A 14,608-nucleotide genomic window follows, 5' to 3' on the forward strand; every position below is an offset into this window, starting at 1 on the left:
AGGCAAATCTGCTGCACAAGACGTTTTTAAAAGTGTTGCAGAGCAAAGATGTCAGCTTGAGGTCTGTGGTGCGCCTGACCCAAGCCATGGTGTTTTCAATAATCTCAAATGCATGTGAAAGTTGGGCAGTGAATAAGGAAGTCTATAGAAGAATTGATGCTTTTGAGTTATGGTGTTGGGAGAATATTGAAAGTGCCATGGGCTGCCAAAAGAACCAATAGATCTGTTTTGAATGAAGTACATCCAGAGTACTCCTTGGAGGCCAAGATGGCTAAACTTCGTTTCTCATACTTCAGATATATTGTCAGGAGGGACTAGTCATTAGAGAAGGATATCATGTTTGGTAAGGTGGAGGGTCAGAGAAAAAGAAGAAAAGCCCCAACAAGATGGACTGGCCAAGTGGCAGCATCGATGGACTCAAGCGTGGCAAAAAAAGTGAGGATGGCCCAGGATCAGGCAGTGTTTTGTTCTGCTGTGCCTAAGGTTGTTATGAGTCAGTACTGACTCAATGGCACCTAACAACAACATAGCAACCCTGAATAGGGTTTTCAAGGAGCACTGGTGAGACTGAACAGCCGATCTTGTGGTTTAAAACAAACTTTCGGTCCAGTGCTTTATCCCATGGTGCCACACAATTATATATTTTACATTATATGTGATCCTCACAATATCCCTAGGAAATAAGTGAAATAGTAAAATGATTTTGTATGTTTTATAGATTAAAAAATTCAAGTTTACTGGGACTTATAGAAAAGATTAGTTTTCCATCCAACCAACCTCAACCACAAAATCATTTTTAAAGAGCAGTGCTACTAAATGTGTGGTCCACAGTACTACTGGTAAACATTTGTTACCACTCTCCAACCATGTACGTACAGCAACTGAGACCAAGTATTTAAAAAACCTTCATGTTGACTGGATGATCAGAGCTCAACCAGAAGAAGAAAGAAGAGGTGAAAAAAAGTAATCTGATACAATTTGATGAACTTGACCTACACCTATGGATACAGTAGCTCAAATGAGGGAACAAATCCTTAGAGCAAGGATCATTCCCACCTCCTCCATACACAGAGTAGACAGGGATGGGGAACTTGGACATTGGCTACCCAAAATGGGGGGTGGGGGGCTACAAAGGCAAGAAGTGACTGGCTTACAAGTTTTCAAGAGGGAACCTAGATTCAGAGGGCATGAAGGAAGGTAGAATCTCCACTGAGTAGTATACAATCTGTTTAGGCGAGGCTGATGAAATGCGGATGGGTCTCTTGTGATACAATAGTGAATAATTGTTATCAGGACTGCTTGTGAGGGTTGGAAATGTAAAGGTTCACATTTTGTAGCAAGGAGGGGAGTGATTAACTTTTCAGCCTAGGAGCGAACGTCCCTGGGACCATTAAGGGAGAAGAGCAGGACCCTACCAGAGAAGCAGTGATGGCTGAGATGGAGGCAGAGACAATGACATGGAGAGATGGAACAGTTGGGGACTTTAGACACCAACTGTAGAGGGAGAGGGGCTGTGTGCTGAAGACCGGGGGGCAGGCTTGTAGTGTTGGTTGATGATGCATGGAGGGGATTGTAACCATAGCAATGAAACGATATACAATAGGATGAATGTAAAACTAATGTTCTCCCATGTAAACTATCACACAATTCACAATAAAACATTTTAAAACAAACAAAAAACCCCTCATGTTAATTTGACCCAGTTATCATTTTAAACCTGCTGATTAACAATAAAAAAAAATATAGGGCTTGCATTTTGTACATCTCTCTCTACCCGTCCTTTTTCTAGTAATTTATTTCATTTTATTTACAAAAATATGCATTCACAGAAGGCCAAAAGAAAGAAACAAAACACAAGTCCTTCACAGACAGCTTAGAGAAGTATCCCTACAAAGAACACTGTAAACCAATGTGTGATTCCTAGGGTGGTGGTTATGTGCTGTGTAATGGAGTCGGTTCTGACTAGTAGCAACCCTGTACAGGGTTACCGAGGCTGTAATCTTTACGGAAGAAGAAAGCCTCATCCTGAAGAACAGCTGGTAGTTTCGAACTGCTGAGCCTGAGGTTAGCAGCCTGATTCATAACCACTATGCTACCAGAGCTCCTTGATTCCTAGGGCTGTTTTTGTTGTGAAGTGCCATGGAGTTGGTTCCAACCCACAGCAACCCTGTATAGGGTTTCCAAGGAGTAGCTGGTAAGCTTGAACCGCCAATCTTGCAGAGCATAAGAGAGTTCTTCCTCACAACTATTGGTAGAAATTCTTATTTGCCAGCACATAAGAATTTCCAACAATTGAGATCTTTCACATAGTTCTGAAAAACATGACTTCTACATACATTTCACATATACATACTCAAGAGAGCCCCCATCTTCTCAGTTAACTATTTTTTAAATGATATATTCATCACACAAATTCGAGAAAAGTGTGTTCCAATGAGACAAGTACAAGATGTCTATGGGGACTATAGGGAGGGAGGGACAAGGGAGAGTGGTGATTAACACTTCAATGTTAAATGCTAGTACTGTGAGCTAAGAACTTGCAAATATTCAATTCTCAGACATTCCTATGTAGTCCTTATTATTATTCCCTATCTTAAAAGTGAAGAATTCAGACTCAGAAAAAGTCAATAAACCTGACCATGATCAAAAAGTAAATAAAAGAAACATGATTAAGCCCTAAGCATAATTCCAAAGCCAGTGGCTCCATATGATAAACACTGGACAGCAAACTCCATTATTCATGGTTTGAGTCCACCAGCCACTCTGTGGGAGCATGATGGGGTTTTCCACTCACACAAAGATTTAAAGCCTCAGAAACCCTAAACAGGGTCACTATGGTAGCAATCAACTCAACAGCATTTAACAATAATTCTAAAGCCCAGGCTATCCCTCCCTTTCCACAACTTTAAGGATAGTTAAGTGAGTTTTCACTCTCATGGCAACTTTAATTCAGTAAAGATTGTTTAATCAATAGTTAATGACTGCCATGTTGTTTTTGTTACTGTGTGCCACTGAGATGGTTCTGACTCATTGTGGGCCAGCATAGGAATTCCGAAGAGGTAAATCTTTACAGGAGCAAAGTCTCTTTTCCTCACAGATGGCTGGTAGATTTGAACTGCTCAGCTTTTAGTTAGCAGTCCCACATGTAACCCACTATGCTTAATATCAGTAAAGATTTTTTTCAATAATTAATGTCTGCCAAAGGTACAAAATATGCAAACAGCAGCACATTCACGAGGGGGGATGTCTTTAAAAAGTTTGTGGAAAAGCTCCATTATAATTAAATTCCATTTTTTCCATGACAAGTATGTAGAGAGCTATGAGGTTAGCCCATATTGTACTTTGGAGAAACAGGAGCGGAGAGGTGGTCATGTCAGGATCAGATCTACCTACCTGTCTTAGAAAAGTCCAGTTGCCTTGTACTGCAAAAATTCTTTCAGAGTATCTCTCAAGAATATTCATAGCTCTGTATACTAAATTAGTCATAATGAAGATAGGCGAATGCTACAGCTAATCTACTAACATCCTATTTAGATATTCCTTCCACATAGTGGAATATTAATAATAGTTCTCAAATGACAATTCATGTATTTTAGAGAGGCAAACATAATCCTCCAAAGAAATCCATCTCAATAGTGCTTTTGAGATTAGTGGGCCTAGTGTGGTGCTGTAGGATAAGCACTGGACTGCAAGGTTCCACATTCACCAGCAGCTCCTCTGAAACCCTATGAGTTGCAACCATCTCAATGGCATTTAACAACACAATGCCCTCTGAGTGCAAGTGTACATCTAAAGGAAAGACATTTGTCTCTCACCAGCAGTTCACATTTTTAGGTTCTGGCAAAGATTACAAAACAATGGTCTTGTTTTGCACAGTTCCAAACCATCTAATGCAAAACAGAGCTGAGCTCATTTCCAAGCTACCTAATGCTTCCTTCTCCCTACTACTAGTTATCCCCAGAAATTAACTCTGCACTTTCCAAGGATGTAATCTTTCCATTTCACTTCCCTAATGGAGTCCTGGTGTGATGCTGTAGGATAAGCACTGGACTGCTAACTGCAAGGTCAGTAGTTCAAACACACCAGCCACTCCTAGAAACCCTATGCAGGAGGGCTGCTAACCACTCAACACTTAACAACAAAGTAATTTACATATACATGAAGGGACTTCAAAAAGTTTATGTAAAAATGGTGTGTTTTTTTCCCACAAAATTGAAACACAGTTTGAATAAACCAAACCATAAAACAAATTCCTCAAATAGGGGTAAAGTCTCTAAGGGGGAAAAAAAATACAGAGAACAGGTTTTATTTTACATGCAATGGAGAGTTAAGATTATCTCCAAATATACCATCCATTTTAATGGGATCACTTTAGATGGTTGCTTCTACATTCATTCAGGCCTAGAAGTAGTAATCTCTGGAATTCAGCAAATGGTGGATGAAAAGGGTGTGGATAAAGGCTTCAGAAGAGCATGCATCAGTGTGAATATATGAGCTTTATTAACTATCATTAAGAAGAGCTTTAGATAACATGGAACCAAAATGACCATCCTCATCTCTAGACAGAAACACACAGGACATGTCAGACATTGTGGCACTGGGAGTGATACTGGACTGCGAACTACTAGGTCAGCAGTTCAAACCCACCAGCTGCTCCTCAGAAACCTTATACAGGGTCACTGTGAGTCAGAAACGTCTCAATGACACTTTAACAATAACAAACACCTGGCAAGATTATCAACCAAGAGGCTAGAAATGCATTTGGCAAATCAGAGAAAATAAACCTGACACAACAATGGAAGACCCTGGAAGGTAACTATAAATAGAACAAGCTCCAAACCTACAAAGAAAGAATGTGAATTCCAAGTTTACTTGTTTAAATAAACTTCCCCCTAAGACTTAACTTCTCAAAAAATAAAGCTTCAAGATTACAGACAGGACAATAAATTAACATTTGTGTTAGGACCTTTTTAGGGGGTGGTGGTTTGTTAAGCGCCATCAAGTTGGCTCTAACTTACAGCATCCCTAAATAGGTTTCCAAGGAATGGCTGGTATGGTTAAAACAAAAGACCTTTCAGTTAGCAGTCCAGTACTTACCCTACAGTGCCACACCAGGACTCCACTAGCATAGTGGTTATGAATCGGGTTGCTAACCTTAAGGTCATCAGTTGGAAACTACCAGCTATTCCACAAGAGAAAGATGAGGCTATCTGCTCCTGTAAAGATTTACAGCCTCGGAAACCCTGTACAAGGTCTCTATAAGTTGGAACCAACTCCACGGGACATAACCAACCAAACAACAATGACAATGAAGCATAGTAGCCCTTTCCCCTAAACACTGTTTTTCTAACAAGCAATGGTGGTGGTGGTGATGTGCTGTGGAGTCTTACTTATTGTCTGCCTCCTTTTCCTACTAAATTTTAAGTCCTGGTGTGACGTTGTACAGTAAGCAATGGATCTCAAGGTCAGTCTAACCACAAGGTTGGTGGTTCAAACTCACCAATCAAAAGTCACTCAGTAAATACTTATTAAAGTAAATGCTGTTGTTGGTTAAATACTGTAGAGTCAGTTCTAACCCATAGCAACCCCTGTATAGGGTTCCCGAGGAGCGACTGGTAGGTTTGAACCTCTGACATTGTGACTCAAACTGACCTTGTGGTCCAGCACATCACCCGGCAGCGCCACATCAGGAGGACTAGGCCTTTTATCTTCATTCTGTTTTGGGGTAGAGGAGTGGTTGGGGGTTGCAAAGGGCATAGATTGAGTAAATGCTACTGAATTCTACTTTCCAGAACAGAACTATACATCCTGCTGTTTCAGGACTACTTTTTCTTACTGAACAGAAATTTGTCCTAGTGCAACATTGTAGGGTAAGCACTGGACTGCTAACTGCAAGGTCAGTGGTTCAAACTCAATAGCCACATCTTGGAAACCCTATAGAGTCGCTATGAGTTACAATCAACTCAACAGACAGCACATACCAACAATAACCCTGCGTATACACTCTTTTATATTTCTAAAGCAAGATGCCTCAACCCCTATGCTCTATTCCAGTGGTCAGCTAAATTTTGGCTTTCAATTTTCATTTGACACTAGCCTCCCTGGGGTCACATTAGGTAGTCAAGGTCAGACACAATTACTCAGATAATTAATACCAGGCCACCAAGAGTGACTATGATTTATTGTTGTTAAGTGTTGAGTCAGTTCACCTCATAGTGATCCTGTATACGGTTTCCAAGAGCAGCTGATAAGTTTGAACTGCCAAGTTTGTTATTCAAACCAACTTTGCAGTCCAGTGCATTAACCTACAGCACCACACCAGGACTCCTAATATGATTCAGAGTGGAGAAAAAACAAGAACATTACACCAAGAAGAACTTCAAGACTCAGAAAACCTCAATGGACTCTAAAAATACAGCTAAAGAATAGAGTTCTCAGAGCAAGAGAGAACAGCTTCTTAGTTGGCTTCTCTCTGTTGCTTCAATTTATCACACCAAACTGATAAACCGATTCTTTCAAGGTGTTACTTGTAATAGTTTCCACTGTAACTTATTGCCTGACCTCTGTTCTGCCCTCCTAATCAAGCTAGTCTGTCCCAATCTTGCATAAAACAGTCTCTATATTCTGTATTTGAATATCCTACTGTGGGTTAATGCACCAGACTGCAAAGCCATTTGAACTGCAAGGTTGGTGGTTCAAGCTCACCAGCTGCTCCTTGAAAACCCTATACAGGGTCACTATGGGTTGGAACCAACTCAACGGCACTTAACACAACAACAACCCTCTAATACCTTCCCCCGGTAACATTTCTACATCAATTTCTATTCTTTAGCTGATAAAATATATATTCCCTAGAATATTATTATGATGTCAATGTCAGCAATCCTGATCAAAACTCCAACAGCCTTCTTTACAGAAATGGAAAAATGAATCCTCAATTTTATATTGAATGGCAAGAGACATTCAGTTACTAACACAATTTAGCAGAAAAGGGGCACTCACACTCTCTAATTTCAAAACATACTATAAAGCTACAGTACTCAAAACAGTCTGGTTCTAGTCTAATTAGGAACACAGAGACCAAATAGAATTGAGAGCCCAGAAATAAACCCACATATTTATGATCAACTGATTTTTGACAAGGATGCTTATCCATTCAGTGAAGAAGACTCCCTTCAATAAATGGTACTAGGAAATTGGATTTCTACATGCAGAAGAAGAATGAATCAGGATTGATACCTTAACTTTACCAAAAAAAAAAATTTGAAATGAATTAAGGTCTTAAATGTGAAAACAAAAACCTTAAAGTTCCGAGAAAACATGGTGTGGCTGTTGGGCCTAGCTTCTATGATTGTCTGACATAATAAAGTTAAAGGGAAGAAAAAAAGTAACAACATGAATAGACATGTATACCAATATTCACTACAGCACTATTCAGAATAGTCAAAACATGGAAACAAACGAAATGTCCACAAATGGGTAAATAAAACGTGGTACATACAATGGAATACTGCTCAGCCATGTTGTTAAGTGCTGTCGAGTTGGTTCCGATTCAGCAACCCAGTATAGGGTTTCCAAGGAGTGACTGATGAGCTTGAACCGCCAACCCTGCAATTCAAGCGACTTTGCAGTCCAGCATATTAACCCACAGTGTCACACATACATGCTACAATATGGATGAAACTTGACAACATTAAAATAAAAAAAATCAAATCCATTGCCAGTAAACTGATGATTCCAGCTCACAGCAACCCTATGTAGGGTTTCCATGACTACAAATCTTTATGGGAGCAAACAGCTTCATCTTCCTTTCCCAGAGAGCAGCTGGTATGTTTGAATTGCCAACACCTTATTGTTAGCAATTCAGTGCCTAACCAACAGAGCCACTAGGGAATTATGCTGAGTGAAATAAACCATTTACAAAGGGCAAATACTGTATGAAATGACCCATATGAAATAACAAGAATAGTTAAAGGTATGGTGGTGGTGGTGGTGGTTGCATACTGTTTAGTCAGTTCCAACTATACAGTGAAGCTGTATAGGGTTTCTGAGGTTGTAAATCTTCATGGGAACAGAAAGCCTCATCTTTCTCCAACAGAGTGGAAAGTAGTTTCAAAATGCTGACCTTGTGATTAGAAGCTCAACTCATTATCCACTAAGCCATCAGAGGTCCTTGTTAGGCCAATTAACTGGGATGTTCTATGAAATCGTGAGTGAGCCTAAACTTCCAAACCAAGGAACTAAATCCATGGGGTGTTTAGTTGTACATAAACAGATTTACCAGTTACTTTTTAAAAAATTGCTTTATATCAATATATCACATAGTTCTTGCCAATTCAACTTTATACAGATATGCAACTTAGGACAGTAATTACAGTAATTAGTTATGCAACACTACCCTTAATCAACGCGATTTTTCTAAACCCTTTTCTCTCTTCCTTCTACTCCTATTGTGCCGATTCATAGTGACCTTGTATAGGATTTCTGAGGAGTGCCTGGTGGGTTTGAATCACTTATCCTATAGCATCACACTAGTAACCACTAATAAACTTAGGTCTCTATGTTGCTGTTGTTAGGTGCTGTTGACTTGGTTCTGACTCATAGTGACCCTGTATAGAGTTCTCAGTAGTTTGGCAGTTAAGATATAGTAACCCCCCATGGTGAGATCTACCCCCATTCCATGATGTGATTTGCTATGAGCAGACAATCAAGTGAAAGGAAGTTTTGTGATGGCTGATGGGCAGTGGTGGGTGAGTGACCGGCTTCCAATATACTGGACACTCAGGTAAAACTGGTTTGTTTTTTGATGGGTCATCATCTGACCTCCATGGAGTACTCTATTGCCTGCTGATCCTGGGAATCATCAGCAGCCAGTCATCTTACCTACCAACCTGTCTGCCATCTGACCTGCTGATCTTGGGAGTTGCCCACCTCTACAACTGTTGAGTCATTTCCTCGATATAAACTTCTTTTTATATATACACTGATTTTGCTCTCTATAAAACCCAGCCTAAGACAGTAGACAGTGCCAGATTACCATAACTGAACCTTTTAATGAGTGATTCCATAGAAAAATCCTGATCAAAAGAAAGGAAATGCAGAGAAAAAAATTTAAAATTCATAAGGATCATATAAATTTTTGGGAGCCATGGAAGATAGCTGAAACTATTTCCCCAAGATAATCTTTAAACCTTACACCAAAAACATCCCCTGAAGTCTTCTTAAAATCAAACAAGCTTAACTAGTCGAATGTGTTGACAATTATGCCCTTTTAAGAACTATCAATATGGGATCAAGTTGAAAAGAGGTAACTTTAAAAGACTAACTAGAAACCTTAGGGCATAGGAGTTTATGTAATAAGGGAAGAACAACTCAGAAAAGGAGGATGAGAATGGTTGCACAATTTAAACAATATAATCAAATCACTAGATTGTACACATAGAAATAGTTGATTTGGTGTATATTTTGCTGTGTATATTCTCGACACACACACAAAAAAAAACTTATGCTGAAACTATACCCTGAAGTCATCTTCAAACCAAACAATAGCTTAATTAGTAAAGAGTATCCACCTAAATCACTGTGCTCTTTTAAAGAATTATCTATATGGCATCAAATTAATAACAGCAACTTGAAAGGTTAGATGAGAAGTTTGGTGGTGGTGGTGGTGGTGGTTGTGTGCCACCAAGTCGGTTCTAACCCACAAAGACCCTCCCTATATAGGGTTTCCAAGGCTTCTCTATGGGAGCAGAAAGCCTCATCACTCTCCCACAGAGCAACTGGTAGATTGAACTGCTGTTTGGTTAACAGCCTAGCTCATAATCCATTACACTATCAGGGGTACTCAGATTAAAAGTTTGTTGTTGTTAAGTGCCATCAAGTCAATTCCGACGCAGGGACATGTACAGGATGATTTCTGAGCAGCTGGTGGGTTTGAACCACGCACCTTTTGGTTCACAATCCAACGCTCATCCTAGAGCACCACAATGGGGCAGTAAATATATTTTGGGTGTAATTTGGAAAAAGAGAGCAAGAAAGGTTCTATAGCTTGAAGAATGAGGTAAATATAACTACTTTGTATATGGAGAAATCGTTGAATTGGTGTGTATGTTTTGGTGTACACATTTTCACCAAAAAGCATTTTAAACGAACACAAGTCCCTAGTTAATTAGTCCTACCCAATCATTTACTCTTGCAATTTTTTTTAAAATTTCAAAATAGCATTTTTATTATACAAAAATGTAAAAATCCAGCAAAACCAGAAATACGGATATGTTTTCCTGGAATTTCACATTTGTTGATGTTTACTCATAATCTCTTTTTCAATACAATTTACAACCTTATTTCCATTCCCAACCTGACTACACAAGGTGCTAAGTGGTAGAAAGATCTGGAATAAATACATCCAAAAAAGGGCAAAGCTGTGACGCTAAGTGCATGCGATGAATCCTATGAGGGCGAGGGTGAAGTGTCTTGGAAATACAATAGGGTACGACAAGTTAACTAGAAGGTTTTAGCTTAAATTTGCTCAGTCACCCTTGTCTTTTGCTCCATGTTTAAGGATGCGAGCAAACGCACTGTAACTGAAATTCCCCTTTTTGTCAATAGGGCCTTCTCTGCACAACTCATCCACTTCCTCCTTTGTAAATCTCTGATGGTAGTCAGCAGCTCCTGCAGGTAATCTTCCTAAATGGTGCCTGTTGCTGCTTCATCAAAGCAAGCAAAAGCATTTCTGATGACATCTTCCAGATCTGTCCCATTTAGCTTCTCTCTGAACATTATAAGGAACATGGTAAAATTGATGGGACTTGAAGCGTCATTCATCATGGCATCAAGGTATGAATCAGTAGGATTCTTCCCAAGAGAAGCAAGCATATCATTCAGATCTTCCTTGTTGATGAAGCCATCTGTATTTTGATCATCATGTTGAAGATCTCTTTGAACTCCTGAACCTGTGAGTGGTCAAACATGGCAAGCACACTGGATGTTGCGTGCTGAGGGCACTTCTTGGTAATCTTGGTCTTTGCCTTTCTGCTTGATATGGTGACTGTTTAATTCGCCGCCAGATGCCAGAACCAGGCTGCCCTGTGTGAGGCAATGAGTGACAAGACGAGTTGGGCAGTGGCATGACAGCGGGAGCCTGGCACTTCCTGCCTCGAGGGATGGAACTGTACTCTTGCAATTTCTTGAAGGTAACTGTTGCTCTGTGCTCTAAAAACTACTAACTGCCCATCAAAATTATTCTTTTTTTCTGTAATAATCACTGACCTCATGACTGGCCTATTTCCCAGCCTCCCCAATTACCTATTTCTCATAAACCCAGTGCTGCCAAGTCAATTCTGACTCATAGTGATACTATAGGGACACAGCAGAACCACCCTATAGGGTTGGTATTTGAGCTCTTAACCACTGTGTCACCAGGGCTCCTTACCTTGTTGATAAAAAAAAAAAAAAAGATTAAACCCACTGCCATTGAGTGGATTCAGACTCACAGAAACCCTACAGGACAGAGTAGACCTACTCCTGTAAATCTTTACTGCACCAGACACCCTTTCTTTTTCCCATTCAGTGGCTTGTAGACTGAACCAAAGATCTTGCAATTATCAACATAGTGCGTCTTTCTCTTGCTGATTGTTGATAAGTGCCATGGAGATGATTCTGACCCATAGCGACCCTGTACACGGTTCCCAAGGAGCAGCTAGTGAGCTTGATCCACCAACCTTGTGGTTCAAAATGATTTTGCAGTCCAGTGCATTAACCCACAGCACCATACCAGGACTCCTCCCTTGCTGGTTGTTGTTGTTGTTGGGTGCCATCGAGTCGGTTCCAACTCATAGCGACTCTATGCACAACAGAATGAAACACTGCCCAGTCCTGGGCCAACCACACAACTGTTGCCACACTTGAGCCCATTCATGCTGCCATTTTGCCAATTCATCTCGCTGGGGGTCTTCCTCTTTTTCTCTGACCCTCCACCTTCTTGCCAATAGGACAAAAAAAATGATGTGGTCACTTCCTGGCTGAGAACTTTTTGTGGGCAAACTCCTCAACACAAAACAGTTTAGAAAAGTTAGCTGCAACATGAAATCTAGAAACCTTATTAAAGTGAACTTTTTACACTGTTACACTAAAGTGCGCTAAGGAGCTCTGGTAGTGTAGTGGTTACAATTCGGGCTGTGAACTGCAAAGTCAGCAGTTCGAAACTACCAGGTGTTACACGAGAGACAAATGAGGCTTTCTGCTCCTGTAAAGGTTTACATCTTCAGAAACCCTGTACAGGGTCACTATGACTCAGAACCGACTCCACGGCACACAGCCACCACTACTAAAGTGCACTGGACCACCTTCCACTCTGAAACTTTTACTCAAACACGATTTTGTTACTACATCTTGCGTTGGTCATTTGGGAAATTACGGTTCATACAATATTCCGAAATTCTATTTTTGTTCAAGTTTTATCACTGACAACAAACAAAATCACTTGATTGTTTCCTTTCAAATTTTTCAAGAGAGTATCTGCTGCTAAATAGCCAAATCTAAATTAGTTTGTCAATTGTTCTTTCATTAAAGATATTCTTTGAAATAAAGTCTGTTCAGCTTGCAAACCATACAATATCACACAAATACTTTTCCTTGAGAATGTGTGAAGAACTTCAAAAAGTTTGTGGCGAGATTCCAGTATTTTTAAATTCCATTTTTCTAAGAACTTTTTGAAGCCCCCTTTCACTTTGATAAGTAGCTTGATGTATACTTCCCATTTCATTATTTAAAAACTGCGGCCCCAGGTAAGCAAATTAACTATTTAAAAAAAAACAAAACTAAGTAGGAGGTCTCACACTTCCCAATCTCAAAACCTTCTACATAGCCACAATAGTCAAAGCAGACTTTTACTGGTACAATGACAGACATACAATGCAATGGAAGAGAAATGAGATACTAGAAATAAATTCATTAAAAAATTTATTTAAAAACCATGTACTCAAAGATAACATTTACAGCTTCATCAAGAAAATTCTTAAATAGAATTTTTCCCCCCCTTTTAACTGCCAAGTTTTAAACTGCATGTCAGGGATGAATACAATGACTATTAGTACAATTAAGATTTGTTCTAAGGCACATCAGCAGTTTTACTCACCACTGCTTGTGAACCATCAGTACAATTGCCAACACAGTGAAAATAACCAATAATTGTTAGTATTATTATTATGTTAGTATTATTAAGGGATATTGTTGCTGACATCAGATGGATCTTAGATGGCTGAAAGCAGAGAATACCAGAAAGATGTTTACTTACCTGTGCTTTTATTAACTACGCAAAGGTTTTCGATTATGTGGATCATAAGCTATGGACAACTTTGTGAAGTATGCGTATTCTGGAACACTTAATTGTGCTCATGAGGAACCCATACGTAGACCAAGAGTTCGAACAGAACAAGGGAACACCAAATGGTTTAAAACTAGGAAAGGTGTGCACCAGGGTGGTATTCTTTCATCATACTTATTCAATCTGTATGCTGAGTAAATAATCCGAGAAGCTGGATTAGATGAAGAAAATGTGGCATCAGGATTGGAGGAAGACTCATTAATAACCTGCGATACAACCTTGCTGCTGAAAGCAGAAAAGGACTAAAAATACTTGCTGACGCAAGTCAAAGACCACAGCCTTCAGTATAGGCTGCATCTCAATGTAAAGAAAGCAATAACCTCACAACTGTACCAATAAACAACATCCATATAAATGGAGAAAAGACTGAAGTTGTCAATGACTTCATTTTGCTGGGATCAACCATGAACATTCAAGGAACAACAGTAAAGACAGACAACAAATTCACGTATTTTATTAGGCAAATGTGCTGCACGAGACCTCTTTAAAGCGTTGATGAGCAAAGATGTCAGTTTGAGGATTAAGGTGCACCTGATCCAAGGCCATGGTATTTTCAATAACCTCATACACCTGTGAAACTTGGACAAGACATAAGGAAGACCATAGAAGAACTGATGCATTTGAGTTATGGTATTGGAGTAGAGTATTGAAAAGTACCATGGACTGCCAAAAGAACAAACAGATCTGTGTTGGAAGAAGTACAGCCAGAGTGCTCTCTGGAAGCCAGGATAGCCAGACTTCGTTTCTCATGCTTCAGATATGTAGTCAGGAGGGACGAGTCACTGAGAATTATACCATGTTTGGTAAAGTTGACGGTCAGAGAAAAAGGAAGATCCCCAACAAGATGGCTTGGCACAGTGGCATAAGCAATGGGCTCAGGTATAGCAATGACTTTGAGGTTGGCCCAAGATGAGGCAGTGTTTGTTCTGTTGTACACAGGGTCTCTATGCGTTGGTACTGACTCGATGGTATCTAACAACAATTATGAAAGCAGTTTTGATCTCATAAACTCCCTAAGTCTCAGGGATTCCCAGACCACACTTTGAAAACCACTGGTGGTGGTGGTGGTGTGCCGTGAAGTTGGTTCCAACTGTAAATCTTTAAGAGAGCCTCACCTTGAACAGCAAGGAGCTCTGGTAGTGTAGTGGTTACGAATCGGGCTGCGAACCTTAAGGTCAGCGGTTCGAAACTACCAGCTGCTCCGCGGGAGAAAGATGAGGCTTT

The 14,608-nt window shown here is 39.9% G+C and overlaps 1 protein-coding gene and 1 pseudogene across 1 annotated transcript in view; both read right to left on the bottom strand.

Annotated features, from left to right (window-relative positions):
- Positions 1 to 14,608, bottom strand: part of GATAD2B (GATA zinc finger domain containing 2B) — a 147,222-nt gene that overhangs the window by 52,696 nt on the left and 79,918 nt on the right. The gene's annotated exons all lie outside the window — the stretch shown is intronic.
- LOC102842720 overlaps positions 10,529 to 14,608 on the bottom strand; it is an 18,719-nt pseudogene continuing 14,639 nt past the window's right edge.

This window comes from Chrysochloris asiatica, unplaced genomic scaffold (assembly GCF_000296735.1).
Source record: "Chrysochloris asiatica unplaced genomic scaffold, ChrAsi1.0 scaffold00042, whole genome shotgun sequence".
NCBI classification, from domain to species: Eukaryota; Metazoa; Chordata; class Mammalia; order Afrosoricida; family Chrysochloridae; genus Chrysochloris; species Chrysochloris asiatica.